At 46.5% G+C, this 18,414-nt stretch overlaps 1 protein-coding gene and 1 non-coding gene across 10 annotated transcripts in view; one reads left to right on the plus strand and one right to left on the minus strand.

Annotated features, from left to right (window-relative positions):
* TRIO (trio Rho guanine nucleotide exchange factor) overlaps nucleotides 1-18,414 on the plus strand; it is a 307,705-nt gene that overhangs the window by 77,549 nt on the left and 211,742 nt on the right. The window lies entirely within an intron of this gene.
* Nucleotides 9,556-9,662, minus strand: LOC118657124. The gene has a single exon (XR_004967863.1). It is a non-coding gene; the product is annotated as a U6 spliceosomal RNA (small nuclear RNA).

An 18,414-nucleotide genomic window follows, 5' to 3' on the forward strand; every position in this document is an offset into this window, starting at 1 on the left:
TGAAGGGTCCCAGGTTCGATTCTGGTCAGGGGCATGTACCTTGGTTGCGGGCACATCCCCAGTGGGAGTTGTGCAGGAGGCAGCTGATGGATGTTTCTGGCTCTCTGTCCCTCTCCCTTCCTCTCTGTAAAGAATCAAATAAAATACATTTAAAAAAAACCCAAAACATTTCAGTGTTTTCTTTAATGCCAATTTGAACTTTTAAACTATCCTGCTCAATACTGGAAGACAATTATAATGCCCGCGACAGGGTCCCTTCCCTGTTGCAGTGCAGAGTAACTGGAAGCCACGCTGTCCTACCATGTTTGTGACGGGTTCCTGGCGGCAGCCCTGTCACCACGTGGCCTAGGTGCAGGCGCCCTGCCTCCTTGATGCTCCAAGTGCATATCATCAGGACTGTGTTAAAAACAGAATTCAGTCTTTGTCCATTTTCTTTAACTTTCTGTGCTTCTTTTTTCCTTTGATTCATAAAGTGGTCCTTAAAGTGAAGTCTTGCAGTGTAGTTTTGTAATGAGACTGGGGCACGACCCTGATATTTTCCGCTTTGTCTGCAAGGGGCTGCATAATGCGGAGAAGTCCCTGGTCTCATGTCCTCCAGCTCTGGCACCTCTGCTAGTTAATGAGCCCCTGAAAACCTCCGTTTATTGTGGAAGGTGGGTATAAAAACATGCGCTTCGTAGAATTAGGAGAGTTGCCAGTTCATGGTGATGCCGGTGATAATGCTACATTTGGGCCGTATTTTCATACAGGATGGTAGGAGGTCACATGTAATCTGACATTGTTGGGCATGGGCTTGAAGTATAGAGCAGAATGCCCATGGTGGCTGTATAATCAAATTTAAAAAATAATAAGAATTGAAATATTAAATTAACGGGGATAGTCCCAGAATATATAAATGGCATTCTGACATTATGCTTACATATTTGTTTTTGATAGAAAGTCTAACAGTTACTTTGTAGCTTTCTATTCTGGTTAGCAACTTAGACCTCTTCCGACCCACGTGCCCCAGCCTTTCCTGGTGCTTTTGTGGGTGTCTTTCAAAATGTACCTCCTCCTCCTCCTCCTCCTATACTTAGTTGAAATGTACAGAATAAGAATTATATGCAGTGATTCAATCTACAATGACAGCTTTCCTGGGTCCAAAAGTTTGGGTTTTAGGCACAATGACGTGGGAGAAATAGTCATCCCACCCCACCCCCTAACCTACTCCCCCCAGATCCTTGGATATGTTGAGATGTTGTTGACATAATTAGTAAGCACATAACTGACTTCCATTAACTGGGAGTTTGATTGGTCATTGACTTCCCTATTGAATCTTCACTGACTTCATCAGGTGCCATCACCCATTTCACAGACTCGGAGACCAAAGGCCACCCAGTTGCAGAACTGAATTCTGATCAGGCTGAGCCAACTGTGCAAACACACATTCTTCCCATCATTGTCTGCCTTCACATTGTGTGGAGGGGACAGTACAGGAACATAAGTGACTGTGGACTTCATAATGGAAATACAAAGTTCAGTTCAGCAACCACTAAAGATGGATAGGGAACTGTATGGGGTCTAAGGGAACAGCATTCCCCCCATCTCTAGGAAAGGCTTCATGAGCTGGCCTTAAAAGAAGCATGCTTCAGCCCTAACCGGTTTGGCTCAGTGAATAGAGCGTCTGCCTGCGGACTGAAGAGTCCCAGGTTCGATGCTGGTCAAGGGCATGTATCTTAGTTGCGGGCACATACCTAGTAGGGGGTGTGCAGGAGGCAGCTGATGGATGTTTCTCTCTCATTGATGTTTCTAACTCTCTCTCCCTTTCCCTTCCTCTCTGTAAAAAATCAATAATATATATATATTTTTTTTTAAAAAAGTATGCTTCAGGGGGTGGGGGGTCGGGGAAGGGGACCATGATGAGAGCAGGAGTGTTTTCTTGATTTTGAAGGAATTGACACATAATTTATAAATTGATCCCGAGGACTCCATCTTCCATCTAAAATGGTCTTTAGGTTTTCCTGTCTTTCCAGCTGTACCTTCTTTCCTTACTTTGCAGCCTGTATTTTGCTATTTTGCAGGATTTTGTCTTTAGTCTGTGAGTAATAAGTTTTCAAATAATAATAAAATTAACGGGAATCATACAGGTTTTTGGAAGAAGGCTTTGGTAACTAAGTAAAGCCTGAAGTGTACTTACTATTATGAATACAGTGTGGTTACATTGGTTTATTCTAGCTGATAAGTGATTTATAAAAATGGGGTCAGTTATTTCTACTACATGCAGTCCAGTAGGGAGACTTTCAAATCATGAGCTCAGTGGGGACAATCGAAGACAAAGGAGTTCCGGTGACAAGATGATTGGGAACGACTGATGGATTTTGTATGTGAAAATCACTGTACAGTTTTAGCCAAGCTGATATCTTGAGGCTGTCCCCCTTTTTTTACATAACAGCAGATTTTCATTCCCTCACTCTTTCCCTTGCTGTGAACAGTTGCATTTAAGCATTATCAGCATTAAAAACATATTTGGGAGGAAATCCAAGCCAAGCATCTGTTAACCAGCCAGACATTTTCCAAAACCCTTTCAGCTGTACGGAGGGGGCTTGCCTGCCACGTGCTCTGACACAGGAGGCAGCCTGCATGCCTTCCCTGGGGGAGGGAGGCCTTTCAGACAGGAAAGACTACTGACAGTTTACTGAAGGCGGAAAAGTCCATGTTATACGAAGTCATAGACAACAGGACCCCAGTCATCATTATCTGATAAAATTCTGCAGATCTACCAATTGGTTTGAATTTGAAAGGATATTAAGCTTCAATTTTTCTACCTACTTTCTTTTTTATTTTTATTATCAAGATGGGATTTCTTGTTTTTCCCTTTAAAAAATATTTTTATTGCATTTTAGAGAGAGAGAGGAAGGGAGAGAGAGAGAGAGAGAGAGAGATCCATGTGATGTGAGAGGGAAACGACTGTTGCCTGACTCCTGCACACCCCCTACTAGGGATTGAGCCCACAAACCAGGCATGTGCCCTGACCCGAATCGAACTGGCCAGGGCAAGATGGGATTTCTTCATTAAAGCTGTTGACAAAACCTATTTTTTAATATAATAGATAAAGGTTTGAAATTTATAATATTTCTCATGTATTGTGAAACAAGTTTTTAACAATAGTCCTTTGGTCCATAGAGTGCCTGAGTGATTAAAATACCAATGATAGTCTAGCTCGCATGGTTCAGTGGTTGAGTGTTGACCTAGGGACCAGGAGGTCACGGTTTGATGCCCAGTCAGGGCACATGCCCGGGTTGCAGACTCGATCCCCAGTAGGGGGCGTGCAGGAGGCAGCTGGTCAGTGATTCTCAGCATTGATGTTTCTATCTCCCTCTCCCTCTCCCTCTCCCTCTCCCTCTCCCTCTCCCTCTCCCTCTCCCTCTCCCTCTCCCTCTCCCTCTCCCTCTCCCTCTCCCTCTCCCTCTCCCTCTCCCTCTCCCCCTCCCCCTCCCCTTCCCTGTCCCCCTCCCTCTCCCTGTCCCCCTCCCCCTCCCCTCCCCCTCCCCCTCCCCCTCCCCCTCCCCTCCCCCTCCCTCTCTGAAATCAATAAAATATATTTTAAAAAATACCAATGATAATTTCTTAAGGAAATAGCAGTGCATTGAATACGCTGAAAGAAACAGAAATGCCACTTTGTTTTTTTTATTTTTGGTGAATATCTCTGAAACAATTTGGGGGTTTTATTTAAAGAAGAGTATTTTCCAAATACCTTTCTTTCATTTTAACTACAAATGTAGGCCTTTTGGGGGGGGCTTTCTCATACATATTCAAATTCATAGTTAGGTAATTATCCTTTGAACACCATAAATTTGCCTTATATCACGATAGGGAATCAAATGATACTGATTTTGGGAAAGCAGTAGAATTACAGAGCAGGCAGAAGATTTTGTAATTTTTTTAGGGATCGTTTAGTGTGATCATAAAATCTGCCTCGTAAAACCAATAACTCAATTAGGGTTTTCTTTCCCGGACACCATGGGAGCAGCCTAGGAGGGTAGATAGAATCTGCGAGCGGTCACTAACTAAGACTGTGCACTTCAAAAAAGTCATTAGAGCTTTTAATGCAACTGAAACTCCATTCCTATTGTAACCTATTTATATTGTTGTGGATACAGAGACATTTTCAGCTCTAAAACTCTGTAGCGTTCTTCACATTTTATTTCATTTTAAATAACACAGTTTAAAGGAGGCAAAGCAGTACTTTATGCCCTGAAACATCATTTACTCACTTTAGGTCTTACTTCTTCACTCCCTCCCCAGACACTCTATAATCATATTGGCTTCTAGTTTTACACATTAGATAGTCCAATTGTATCAGCCGTGTAGCCTGTCACTGCCGAACATGGGACACGCTATATTTTATGAGTAGCTTGGAACAGTTTTTGTAGCAATATATTTGAGTGTTATAATTTTTACTAAAATGAAAAGAAAATATTATTTTAACAGCATTCTAAATAACAACAACCACAACAACCATGGTCACTTACGGGTCTTAGTGTATACCAGGCATTGGTTTAAACCTTGACTTGTATTAACTCTGTCACTACAGCACTGCAAGGTGGACGTAGTGTTTTAGAGATATGGAAACTGAGATGCAGAGAAGTTAAATGACTCACCGCAGGCCACACAGCTCCTAAAGGGCAAAGCCAGGTTTGGAACTCAGGCAGTGTGGTCTTACTCCTTGGCTCTTAACCACATGCTGCTGTTCTGATTGGCGTTTTCAGCTGACCGGTAGCAAGTTCTTTTCTCCATTACATTACTATGGTCTTAGAATGTGAATATATGTATCATGTATGTAGTAAAACTTGTACATCGAATAAAGTTGTTAAACATAAAACACAAAAGAGACCATCCTGTGCAAACCTAAAGTTTTCTCATTTTTGTAATTAAAAATATTATTAAAGGTGATAGAGATTCCCATAAGGGGAATCTTCACAGGAGGCCTAGAGCGGTTTCTGGTTTTGTATCCACACTCTTTCCCAAGTGGATACTTGTTTTATCTGCTCTCTGATTCCTTGAATTCCCACCATGGAGTGTATTGATTGTTGGAAAATAAAGCAGAAACGGGAAACACCGGCCCCACCCCCTCTAAGTTCCCTCTCTGCTGGGGGAGGTGAATTACATGCTGCCTGTAAGTTCCAGCAGCGGAGACTTTCCGAGCAGACACAGCAGTGGTGAGCAAGCGGGGGAGCCCCCCCACTCGGCCACGTGGGCAAGCCAGCAGGTGTGGGGTGGAGACTCTTCTCCCACCCCCAGCTGAGGGGCTCAGGAGGAGCGGGGAGGGTGGGGTGGGGTGATGGGCGCCCCCACGCCCTTCTTTCTGAGGGGTCTTACTTCAGGCTCTTCGGGCTCCTCTGTCTTCCTTCATGTTTTGCTGTCATTCTCCCTTTTCTCTTCATTCCCATGTATCCTCCTGCTTTCAATGTTCAGCCCATAGCTGAGGAATGGAGTGGGTTTTTTTTTTAAAGTTTAATTTAATTTTGATTTAAGTTTATATTCCCTAATGCTAGTAAACTTTTCCCTCACTCCTACCAAGTTGTTTTTAGCTTATGAAGTCCTTGGTTGACTTTTCTTTGTGGTATTTGATTTTAAAAAGTTTCCACGAACCGGCCTGTTCTAATAGCCACTTTTATTATGAGAGTCTCTTAAGTTAGAAATGATTTTTGGGAAGATATACTTCAAATAAAGATGATAACGAGAAAACATTATATCTTACTAGAGGCCTGGCCTGCGGGGATCAGGCCGAAACTGGCTCGCTGACATCCCCCGAGGGGTCCCGGATTGCGAAAGGGTGGTTCTCGGGTGACACACCCCAGAATCAGGCTCCCTCCTCTCTGGTTTCGGGTGCATCACCCAAGAATCACAGCTGCCTAGTCACTGCAGCTCGGCAGTTCCTGCACTGAGCATCTGCTCCCTGGTGGTCATTGTGTGTCATAGCTACTGGTCGGACGGCCGCTTAGGCGCATATATATATATATATATATATATATATATATATATATATATATGTAGGTATGTAATGAATGTAGTTCTCTGAATTTTTTTAATATATTTTATTGAATTTTTTAGAGAGAAGAAGGGAGAGGGATAGTTAAAAACATCGATCAGCTGTTCTGCAACCAAGGTACATGCCCTTGACCGGAATCGAACCTGGGACCTTTCAGTCCGCAGACCTACGCTCTATCCACTGAGCCAAACCGGTTAGGGCCTGAGTTTTTTTGTTTTTTTTTTTAAATGATTCAGAAGGAGGCTATCAGCCAAGTCTTTTTTCCCCAGTATTTGCTTTTCTCATACATTGAATAAGGAAAACGTGCCATGAAAATAATTAAGTGCATTAAAAGACCACATCGACTTTTGTAGGCTGGCAGTTTTTTCCCTTAATTGTGTATATTTTTCATTAGTTTTTTTTCTTGTATGATCAGTTTTCGGTATGGGCGTGCCAGGAGCCCCGAGCTTCCTAATTCATCAAATAGAGGATATTTTCTAGAAAAATAGCAAAGGCCTCATCTGAGCTTTCCGCTTGCTGTTCAGCAATCCAGCTGGCATGCTAACACTGATACCCCATGTGCAGCTGGACAGGGGGTGCAGAGGGTCCCTCTTAGGGAGGGGCGCCTCAGGTCCTGCATGGGGTCTGGTTGGCTGCTGCTCAGCCACTACCTGACGGACGTGAGTTGATTGGCATTTTATACTTTTGGTCCCTTAGTTACAATAAGGAAAATAAACATCATGGAAAAACTTTAAGGTCTTTGAATAGAATGTCTTTGGTAACATGGGGGTGGATGTTGCTTTCATGTAAGTAGATCCTAATACTGTAAAAAAGACAACCTGTTTTTCGTAAAGATGGCTGTTTTGCATTTGAAGTTGCGTTTCAGGAAGACACTGAAGTTGAGATTTCCTTCTGAATTCGCAGCATTCGGGATAGAAATGAATAGGAGTTCTGACTTAGGGTTTGGCTGTGTCTGCCCTAAACGGGGCAAACCTCGTAGAAAAGGCCGACTCACCTGTCTGACTTGGGGAACGTAGAAACCGATGCTTTCTTTTGAGGCTGTTGAGTTTTCACTGGAGTATATCGAATATGGCCACGCAGCTTATGGCCAACCTTTCTGAATCGGTTATTTACTGCAATGTGTTTGCCTGTAGAATTATTCCTAGTGGCCAGGTTCTCAGGCCAGGCCCTAGAAATCGACTTACCCTGTCATTTCGCTGAATTATAATGTTAACAACGTCAGAGAAAAGAAGCAGTAATCCTTAGATAGACCCGAAGTCCCGATGGCCCCTGGGGCCACACTGTTCCCCAGCGAAGCTCACCAAGCACCCTGAGCAGTGACCGGGACTGCACTGCTCCCTCTGTCAGTGCAGGGAGGGGAGATTCCTGGTGGGTGCGGGTGGGGTCCGGCTCGCATAGGGAGGTTGCAGGGAGCACAGGGCGGATGAGGTTTGGGCGTGTGTTATGTTAACGTGGAGAGCTACATGTACAAAATTCCCTGCAGCAAACACTAAAGTATAGCTGACAGAAAGTTTGAAAAAGCTAGTGAGTCTTTGGGGTGAGTGAAAAGAGAGCACGTGTTGTGATGAAGCATGTCTAATGTTTTCCCTTGTAATCGTTCTGCCTTTCTCAACTTTTAACGTTGCGGTTCTGTGGTGTGTCCAGTTGTCCAGGGCACTTAGGTTATTGTGAAAGCTCCTTTGCACCTGTCAAATGCTGGCATAATTTCTACATGAGTGCACCCCAGATCTCTGAGCCCTCCTTTCACCGAAGGGTCTTATTTCAGCTGGAACATTCTTTTTGAATGTGTGTGATAGGGTCAGTGTACAGTTTTCAAATGGCTCGGTCTTTTCTGCAATGACAACTTCTCATTCAGGGCCGTGTTTGCCGTTCCTTCCCTCCCCTCCTCCACCTTTAGATTAAGAAAAGAAAGGCTTAGATTATTTTTGAGGCAGCTGCTAACAAAAATCTTGTTTTCTTAAGAGCCGTGCTTGTCACTGCTTAATGATGGCGTACATTGGGCCAAGCTGGTGACAACTCTGCCGCCGTGAATGGGCGATGCCTCGTGGAAGGGCTTCTCTGTGCGGGTCCGCAGCCTCTGCGGCAGACTCCCCGTGCACACAGAGGTCATTGAGCAGAGCGAGTGCCGAAGAGCGAGCTGGTGCTTCAGAATCCAGCCTACTGGTGGCCCGTGGTTTTGTTGTCACCCTGCCATCCAGCGGGTTGACCTCCCTAAAGCCCATTAGTCAAATGATGGCCATTTCAGTTCAATGAGGCTGTGGGATTAGATGGCTTATTTTGAGTTTTGAGGATATGGTGCATACATTCCAAACAGGTAAAGATTGAAGCTACTTAGGTCTAGAGCAGTGGTTCTCAACCTTCCTAATGCCGCGACCCTTTAATACAGTTCCTCATGTTGTGGTGACCCCCAATCATAAAATTATTTTTGTTGCTACTTCATAACTGTAATTTTGCTACTGTTATGAATCGTAATGTAAATATCTGATATGCAGGATGTATTTTCATTGTTACAAATTGAACATAATTTAAGCATAGTGATTAATCACAAAAACAATATGTAATTATATATGTGTTTTCCGATGGTCTTAGGCGACCCCTGTGAAAGGGTCGTTCGACCCCCAAAGGGGTCGCGACCCACAGTTGAGAACCGCTGGTTTAGAGTGTGCATTAAATATGGCTTGATCTTTCTGGAAAGTAACTTAGTTAATGATATAATGGAGGAAAACATTATCCAGCCCCTTGATTTGCTTAAATCCCTTGTAAATTTTACTTCTCCTCTCAACTTAAACCATTTCTTTTATTTAAATTGTCTTTGAAACAATTTAAATCAAAACAAACAGGACGCCTTTTTAAAACAGAAAAATAAAATGTAACTTAATTTCAGGATCAACAGTATTAAAGTTTTGATACCTTACTTCTCTTAAATTTAAAACTTAAATTTAGCTTTCCTCTCCCTGCGTCTGTCGCTGCACATCCTGGTGACCTTTTCACACCTCCCTCCAGACCTCTCCCTAGGGGTGCACCCCACTCCGCCCTCTGCCGGGCCCTCTGGCCTGTCAGGCTGTCTTCCTGCCTCTCTCCTCGGTCCCTTTGGCCACACCAGCAGTACGTGTGCCCTCCCAAACTGGAAAGAGCCGGCTACTGTCTTTGCAGCCCTCTCTCTTTCCCTGGCCCGCAGAGCTGGGAGCAGCACCAGGACTCCGCTGGGCTGGAGGCCTCCCCGGAGGCCTTGCAGTTGTGCCTGCCGTCTGTTGTTAGGATGCAGGGGCACTTCCCCCTCTGCCCCAGTCTGAGCCAAGTTCAGGACCGCGGGAATGTCCCGTGACTGTCACAGTGGGGATTTGGGCTCTGCTGCCTTCAGCCTTTGTTTTGTATGTGGATATAAACCTGGGAATTCTAGGGAAGATCAGCCTGAATTATGAAAAATTCTAATACTATGCAATTTAGTTGTTTTCATATTTAAGTGAACAGTTTTATTTGGGTGTACCCTGTTATGATAAAAAAATTAAAGTCTGTTTGTTTTTTTTAATATGGAATGCTTCACGAATTTGCGAGTCATCCTTATACAGGGGCCATGCTAATCTTCTGTGTATCGTTCCAATTTTAGTATATGTGCTGCCGAAGCGAGCACAAAATTAAAGTCTTTAAAGGAGTTCATTCTTATAGGGTAACTTAGAAATTGAAGTTATTGAAAAAATTCTTGATAATTTGAAAATGGTTTTGGGAAATTCACTGGATTTCCTGGTGGAGTTTTTATGGGACGCACACCCACAAACATGTATTCTGCAGGTTGAGCTGTGTGGTGTTTCTCAGAGGTGGGTGTGTGGCTTCTGCATGGAAGAAGGCGGTGGACATGGGCAGAGACGTGGAAATGGTCTTGCTGGTAAAGCAGACCTGCAAGTGGAAAGGTGGGAATGACTTCTGGCTCAGCGGATTTCTGGGTCCTAGAACCATCCCTCTGAAGCTGATCACACGCAGCCCTCAGAGAGGCTGGCCCTGTGCTGACTGCCCATCACTCCAGCCAAGACCATTTACAAAGGCGGGGGCGGGGTGGGGGTGGTGGTGGGCTGGGTGAGGAGGACACCTTCATTATTACTTTGGCTTGAAAAACAGCTGAACTGTCTGGGCTTTAGAGGAGGGACTTATGGGTGAAGAGTGTGTTCATGTGGTTGGGGCTTTCATTTGTTCCTTTGTGTAAGTTGAATTTGCATGTGTCGAGGTCAACAGCTGGACAGACCCTTGGGCACAAGTACTTTGTTGCAAAGCTGAGGATGAGGTTCAGGGAAGGTGAAGAAGGACAGACGTTTGCTCACAGGACACATTTGTTGAGCAGGGTTCTGGGCAATAATGCCATTCTGAGCGGACTCCTGGCTGGCCTGTTTAATAGGATCATTTTAAAAGGAGTGGGGAACAGAGTTCCCTGACGCCCAGAGCAGCTCCAGCTCACAGTGGGAGAGAATGTGGCGACCAGGTGTAAGTCCGTAATATGCCACCTTGCACCCACCTTGCACCGAGTGGGTCTGGAATGAATGAATGTTCTGCCGATTTTCTTACCTAGTTCATAAAAAGGTCTATTTTCCCTTCCCAGTTTTTGGAATTTTCCTGTTAAGAAACTGTGTGTTTCAGAAAGCGCAGGGAAACGGTGACTATGAATTTGTTAGAGAATCCATGCTACATGATTTTATCGTCTTTGGGGCATGTTTTATTTTTGACACAAAGGAGAAATAAGGGTGATTGTCACTCAGAAACTGCAGCCAACTGTAGCGCAGCCCCGTGTGGCGCTTAAACTAGCGAGCAGTTGCTTCCCCCGCAGCTCATCTTTGCACAAAGGAGATGATGTAATCTTTTCCACCGCGGCCACGTGGCATAAGCATGCCGTCACTGTCTTCACACGGATACCTCTGCGCTGCCAGCTCCTTATCAGCTTGGAAAGACTGTGCATTTGGAATTAAATCGCATTCCTTTTGCAGTGCCTCACTCCTCCCTGCAAGGCTGTGCACACACCTCTTTATACACACGTGTGCCTGCATGTTCCATGGGTGACTTTTTTTTTACAGAAACATGACCAGAGTAGCATGTTGTGGAGGGCCATGGAGGCTGTGTGTGCACAGACTTAAAATTGGGGGAGGGAGACTGTTGCCATTAGCAACCACTTACCTATTTATTAGAGGGTGAAAGCTCACAGCTCGGGCTTTCCCTTTCTTCCACGGCTTTCTCTGAGTTCTGGCAGCAGCTCGCTGAGCCTGTACACAGAGCGCTGAACAGGAAAGCTGCGGTGCTCAGCTGCGTATGCGTGGAAGGACATCTTTAACCGCACGAGCTGCCTTTGGCTGCCCTTCCGCTGTGGTTGTCACTCCATCCTGTTGACTTAGGGCAGTAGCAGCTGTGCAGTCACTGCAGTGGACGGCACCCCCATTTCTTCAGCTCTGGGTGAAACGCTTTCCTGCATTGGCTCCTTAGATTCACCCATAGTTTCTGAACCCCAGCACCCACGGCCAGGGATGTGGGCTGCTGTGAAGAGAGCCGGACTAGGGCAGCATGTTGCATTTGACCCCAGGGATTAAAAAAAAAAAAATTATTTAAACGAAAGATTCGGTTTGGAGCCTTTCTTCTCCTCAAGCAGGCCCAGTGATTCTTTCACCAGTGGTTAAGAGTCCCTGGGTGTGCAGGTCCCCAGCCATTCAGGCTTAATGACACTGAGACAGCTTTGTACCGTGTGCCTGGCTTTCTGGGTGATGTCATTGCAGTGGTGAGGTGCTGCGACCTGTACTATTTAAGGACTTACAAGGTTTCCTTGATCGAGGGGGCCCCATGCCTGTGGGAACCTGTTGTTAAGCTCTGTCAGCACTAATTTAGACCAGCATTTATGGATTGCACTTAAAGGGACAGAGCTTAATTCCTGTATAACTAAAAATCAGCGCACCTTAATTCCGGATTCTGGAAGTGCCTTATCACTTGGAGAATTTGGAGATGGAGGTGATGGGAGATTGAGAGGAGCACTGGTCTGTGCCGCTCTCGTCACACCTGGGATGTGTGGCCAAGGGCTGCACCCGAGCCCGGCGGCGTCACTCCCTGTGGGCAGTGCAGGCTCAGGACTGGGCCGCAGGGAACAGAGGTGCGGGGCCCTCTGATTTGTTGAGCTGACGTGCACAGAGCACCATTACTAAGCAGATTTTCGTGTTCTGTTGGTGTCACCTCTGAAACCTTGCAGCAGCTGGGAGGTGGGGACAGTCCCTGCACTGGACAGCTGGGGCCTTGAATCCATCTGCAGGGGTGAGGGGCCGGGGTGGGAGTGATCTAATCAATAAATGAAGCAGGTGCCAACAGAAGCCAAGGGATCCGAGGGAAATTATTCGAGGAAAGACCGAGTCTCTTTCTTCTCGGAAATCAGCAGGGAAGTTAGTAGAGCTGGTTGGGCGTGGAAGGGAAGAAAATCCAGCATACAACTTGGCTTTTCTTGGCAAAGTAAGAAGTGCCGGTTGGGTGAGAGGGTGGGCTGAGGTCCAGGACTTGAGGCGAGCAGGGCACTTGGGAACAGGCACAGTGGCTAAGCCACTGTCCACTGGGTGTGTGGTCCTGGTTATGGGGATGGGGCACCTGGCCCTGGGTCTCACTGGCCCACCTGTGAGATGACAGTGCAGCCTTAGCACAGGCTTCTGAAGGAGCCGCCCCAGAAGATGCCCTTCCCAAGCCATCGTGCCTTTAACACCAGATCCTGTGCAATGAGACATTGAGATATAAATAAATACCAGTTTGGCTTTGCTTATACTTGTTTACAAAAGGAGAAGGTCACTTTCTGACTGAATACTCAGTTGTGGTAATTTTGTGTCTTGTTCAAGATTTTGTCTCATTAAAAATTAAGCATCTTTTGCGCAAGAGTCTGTGGAGACGTTTTCAGTATGTCAGGGCCGTTGCTTTTCCATCACGTCAGTTGACAGATCTAATTGCTTTTCCGTTTGTGGTCATTCCCTTCTGGTCCCTTCTCACCACTCCACCCGCCACTGCGTAAGCCCGAGCCGGGCTGCCTCACCGACTGCCTGCCCTCAGCCCACCTTCTCCGCCTAGACTTAAGCAGACTGGCATATTCATCATTAGCCTGCTGCTGGTGGGCTTCTTCAGGTGGCCTCACCTGTGTCACTGAGGGACTCACCTCTGCTCTTGACGTAGGACCTGTTCCAAGGTGCAGCTCTCAGGGACACCTGCGCTTTCTGTTTTCATCGCTCACAGGAATAACAAAAGATGACAGGAGCGCGCAAGGATTGATGGAACCATTCCTTCAACATTCCTCTAAAGCAGCGGTTCTCAGCCTGTGGGTTGTGACCCCTTTGGCGGTCGAACGAGCCTTTCACAGGGGTCGCCTAAGACTATCCTGCATATCAGATATTTACATTACGATTCATAACAGTAGCAACATTACAGTTATGAAGTAGCAACGAAATAATTTTATGGTTGGTTCACATGGAACTGTATTTAAAGGGCCAGAAGGTTAAGAACCACTGCTAAAGCTTCCTTCAGATCTGGATTACTCCGCTCCGATTGGGTTGCTGAATATGAACCAGTAGAGGTTTTACACTGTTTATTTTGTAAGCCAGGCGGATGCCCCTGTCGCGTTGCCAGGGGAGCAGAGGGAAGAGGTTCTGCCTCTGGACAGGTGTGCAGCCTTCCCTGTTCCCTCCAGGCTCCTGGGGAGGGGGGGAGCAGGTGCAGAGGGGGGAGCTGACCCTGGGCAGACTCCTGCAAGACTGGCCTGCACACTCGGAGCTCTTGGGCTTGGGGTTCAGCCATATACACTGTCCCATTTCTCTCACTGCAGAGCCTGGCCCCCAAATCAGAAGTAGCATTTATTTGATCAAGGACACACTTTCTGTATCAGCACGATTTTTAGTGACTGGTGCACACTGCCCTGTCATATCACTGCCTTTCCCATGGCAGCTCAGAGGGACTTGGCTGAAGAAAAGGAAATGCTGATTCCAGGGAGGATGAGCTCTGCATTCGCCAAAGCAGGGGGTGGAAGAAAATGTCAAAAGCTTCTTACAGATGTTTATTTATAGCTTATCATTTCCAGGTGTCTGTTTGGGGATATGTAATATGCCAGAACAATAGTATATCTAAAGCATAATCGACGGCATGTAGTAACATTCCTTGGTGATGGGATTCTCGAGCAAAAGCATTTGAGGGTATTGCTTTAGGGCAGTGGTTCTCAAAGTGTGGTTCCAGGACCCGTTTGCTCCTCAAGAACTGAATTAGAGCTGTTTCCACAGGGGATAAATGCACTACGTCCTCAGTTAATGTGGATAGGTTTGGGACTTTAAGCAAAACAATGCACTAGTATAACGAAGCCAATTTTACTGTCGGGTAATTGATAGAAAAGAGTTAAGTTCCTAAGGCGTGCCATCAGTGATGTAACCAAACGATGTTGAACCAATTATGTTATTCAAGGAGCTGCTGTATAGTCTTCGCTTTTCTCACCCTAATTCTTCCCACTGTGCGGAGTGACATCTTCTCACGGCTGGGTGGCCTGTGACATCACGACAGAGCGGATGTGAGAATCCCGTCAGAGCCAGTCTCCCATTGGGAAATGGGCCAGCCTTCTTCCTGATTAGTTTTGAAAATACTGATATTTTAAATAGAAAGTATTATTGTTAACGTGTAATGGGTATATCATTACCTTTAAAGAAATTATTTTAAACGTTTTCAGTTTTCATTGTAATGTGGTCAGTATCCATATTAGGTATCTAAGGCTCATACAGATAGAATCAGTAGGGGAGAAGAAGAACCCACAAAACCAAAGCTCTTTGGATACTCAGTTTTAAGCATGTCAGGGGGTCTGGAGACCAAAGCCTTGTGCCCTGCTTGCTGTGCTAGCGCCTGGTGGGCTGAGGGGAGGAGCCTGGGCAGGAGGCCTGGGCCGGCCTCTGCCTTTTGCCTGGGCCCATCCTCCCTAATGGCAGGAAGGTGGGTGCCTTTGGCCTCCCCTCCTCCTCCTCCCTGTCTCTGCTCCAACCCATGCTAGTAGCAGAGACGAGTTATTGTGTATTAAATAGGCTTTTGAGGGAACCCCTGAGACCTTAAGACTGGTCTATAGCATGATGTCTTTGGGGAGACCCATTCCTGAACTTGAGTAATGGAGGATTTACTAACAGAGCTTTAGAGCGCAGGCCATTCGGAGGTTAGAGATGGCGTTTCTGCCCAGGTCTCCGAGCAGTTCCTTTCTGGCAGTTGCGCGTGTGGAGTTTTAAATAGGAGGAACTCTTAGGGGAACTCAGTTGAGATAGAAATAGCAGGGGAAACATCTGGGGTATCCTGTTCTCTCAGGGTCAGAGCTTCAGGGTGAAATGTGAGGATCTGGTGTATTGTTCTGTTAGCTCAGAGGTTAGAACTCCAAATTAATCTCAGACTAATCTCTTGCCCATTGATATGCTTGTTTTTGTTTTCTTCTTCAACGCATTTTGGTAAAACTTACCAAACGGTTGCCTCCTTAAATACCTAGCCAGTGGTCGGCAAACTGTGGCTCTGCAAACCGCGGCTCGCGAGCCACATGCGGCTCTTTGGCCTCTCGAGTGTGGCTCTTCCACAAAATACCAATTTCTGTGCATGGGTCACGAAGTTTCAATCGCGCTGTACGTGCGCGCCTGCATGTGGTATCTTGTGGAAGAGCCACACTCAAGGGGCCAAAGAACCACATGTGGCTCGCGAGCCGCAGTTTGCCGACCACCGACCTAGACTCATCTGACAGCCATGCAGGCTCCAGGGAGGGTTTGGGAAAGCCATGCGGCCTCACCTCGTAAACTTGGAGGTGCATACACGCCAACCCAGGCTGGGAAGGCCCTGGAAGTGTGCTCTGCGATACGTGGACAAGGCTGGTCATGGCAGCATCACTTATAATTAGCAAATGTCCGTTAGCAAGATTGCACAAACAGGTTTGTGGAAGAGCCATAGAGCAGAGCATTAAATACCGCTCAGCATGCCCATCCATGTAGATTAACCATCCAACCTGATACACGTCAGAGAGAATGCTGTAGTATATTACATTCCTCTGAAGCTGAAGACAAATGAAGTAGTATTGTGTATTAGTAGAGTCATAAATGGCACAACTATAAAGAAAAGCAAGCAGCTCTGGCCAGCTTGGCTCAGTGGAAAGAGCGCCGGCCTGTGGACTGAAGGGTCCGGTCAAGGGCACATGCCCGGGTTGCAGGCTCGATCCCCAGTAGGGGGCGTGCAGGAGGCAGCCGATCAATGATTCTCTCTCATCATTGATGTTTCTCTCTCTCTCTCCCTTTCTCTCTGAAATCAATAGAAATATATTAACAAAAAAAAGCAAGCAAATGGTTGTTCTGAAAGTCAGCCTGGGGTTATGTCTGGAGCTGGAGGTGGGTACCATCAGGGGTGTGGAGAAGGCTGCTGGGGTGCTGGCAGTGTTCTGGTCCTGAAATCGGATGCTGGTTTCAGACACGCGCATGTCATACACACCCGCTCCTTCGTGCAGGACAGCCACGTTCCCTTCTAAGTCTTTTTTGCTTGGGCTGTCCTTTAGTAGCTGAGAGAATTAGAAAAATTGATTTAAAAGCCTTCTTATTTTACCATAAAGTAAATCATTGAATTTTTAAAGCCACCAGGGCTCTTAGAAGTTATTTACTATAATAGCACCCACCTGTCCTCCTGCTCAAAGGTTTTGAGCTGCTGCCATTGCAGAGGGACTGATATCATGCTGTGAGCTTCCACAGGACCATCTGGGCTTGTTGTCACAGAAACGAAGAAGGAAGACAGTGTGGTTTAAAAAACTTATTTGCGAATGAATTCTGCCTTCACCAGAGTGGGCTGAGGCAACTTGGAACCCTGTATGTACAAAGGCCAGCATCTTTTTATTTTAATCCTCATTTGAGTATATTTTTTCCATTGCTTTTTTAGAGAGAGTGTAAGGAGGAGGAGGGTAGAGACATTGAGACATTGATGTGAGAGAGACACATAGATTGGTTGCCTCTTGCAGGATCCCCGACCAGACCGGGGATCAAACCTGCAACCTAAGTGTGTGCCCTTGACCTGGAATTGAACCTACGACCCTTTGGTGCATGGACCAACTCTCTAACTACTGACCAACACCGGCCAGGGCATAGCCAGCATCTTTTTGAACATTTCAGTGTGTACCATGTGTCTAGTCAGAGTAGGAAAATCCTGTTTGCTCTTGTTCATCTATTAAAATGAGAGATGATCGTATATTAAAGACAGCGACTGAATGAGAGATAAGGATGGAGGACCGTGTGGGCTGTCTGTGCCTTCTGGCCTCGGGCCTGAGCCAGGTAGCGTCATAGAGGCAGAGTGTGACCTCCTCCTGGAGTTAGACTTCCTGGACACAGGGTACGTGCAGGTGGAGGGCCTGGCCCCGGAGCCAGCTGCCCTTTTCCCTCCGGGCAGCAAACCAGCCCGTCCTGGCATCTCCACCAGATCCTGGGGTCAAGAGCAAACTCCAGTCCTGGCTGGGAATGCGGCCAGGAATATTGTGGCTGAAATGCCTTGCCCTGTCCCTCAGGGCAGGAGGAGCGGATTCTTACACCAGTGGACAGGCTGCTGACAACCGAGGGTGCGAGGTGGAAAGATGTCAGGAAGGGAGCCCTTCTGAGGTTACTGAAGGTTCTGTTGCCACCATTTATTGAGACGAGGTGGGATCCCTTCCAAAAAGATACGTTCCCTTCAGGTGGCTTTTGGCTTCTCCATGTCATTTCAAATTAATTGTATTCTGATTTGCCCCTTTCCCTGGGTGGGAACAGGCCAGTAGGGCCTGGTGCTCAGGTGCGGGTGGGTGCCCCGGGCGAGTGTGACACGGACTGGGGATACACTGTGGGGCCTCTCAGGCAGACGAGTGTTCTGATTTCTGAAGAGAAGTCTTTGGTTCCTTAAATTATTTATAGTCAGTCCCGGGAGAAGGAAGTTGCCAAGGTTAATCTGCCATGACTGTGCTGATTTTTAAAAGTATTTTTTGTGGCCTTTGACAATGGCTGCATGTCTCAGTTATATTCTTTTTTTTTTCTGAGTCAAAATGCATCTCCTTGTAGAATGCAGTAATTGCAGGTAAATGGGCAAAATCTTCCCACATTCATCTATTAAAGCCCCTGTCAAATGCATGCATCTGAGAATAAACTGCTTCCTCAGATGGCAGCAGTAATAATCGTTCCTGTTCTAGGCGCTGTTTATTAGTCAGTTCTGAGAGGTGAGGGTATTGGGATCCCATTTCACAGATGAGGAAACCAAGGTGCCTGGAGCTTCAGTGCCCACCCATGGTTTCCCGACCGGGAGGGCCCGGCCCTGGCTCCGCGCAGACACCCTTGTACCTGGACTGAGAGTTTGATTTGAGTTGGGGCAGTATCGCTTGCGAGTGGTGTCTGTAT

Source organism: Myotis myotis, unplaced genomic scaffold (assembly GCF_014108235.1).
Source record: "Myotis myotis isolate mMyoMyo1 unplaced genomic scaffold, mMyoMyo1.p scaffold_m19_p_5, whole genome shotgun sequence".
Lineage (NCBI taxonomy): Eukaryota > Metazoa > Chordata > Mammalia > Chiroptera > Vespertilionidae > Myotis > Myotis myotis.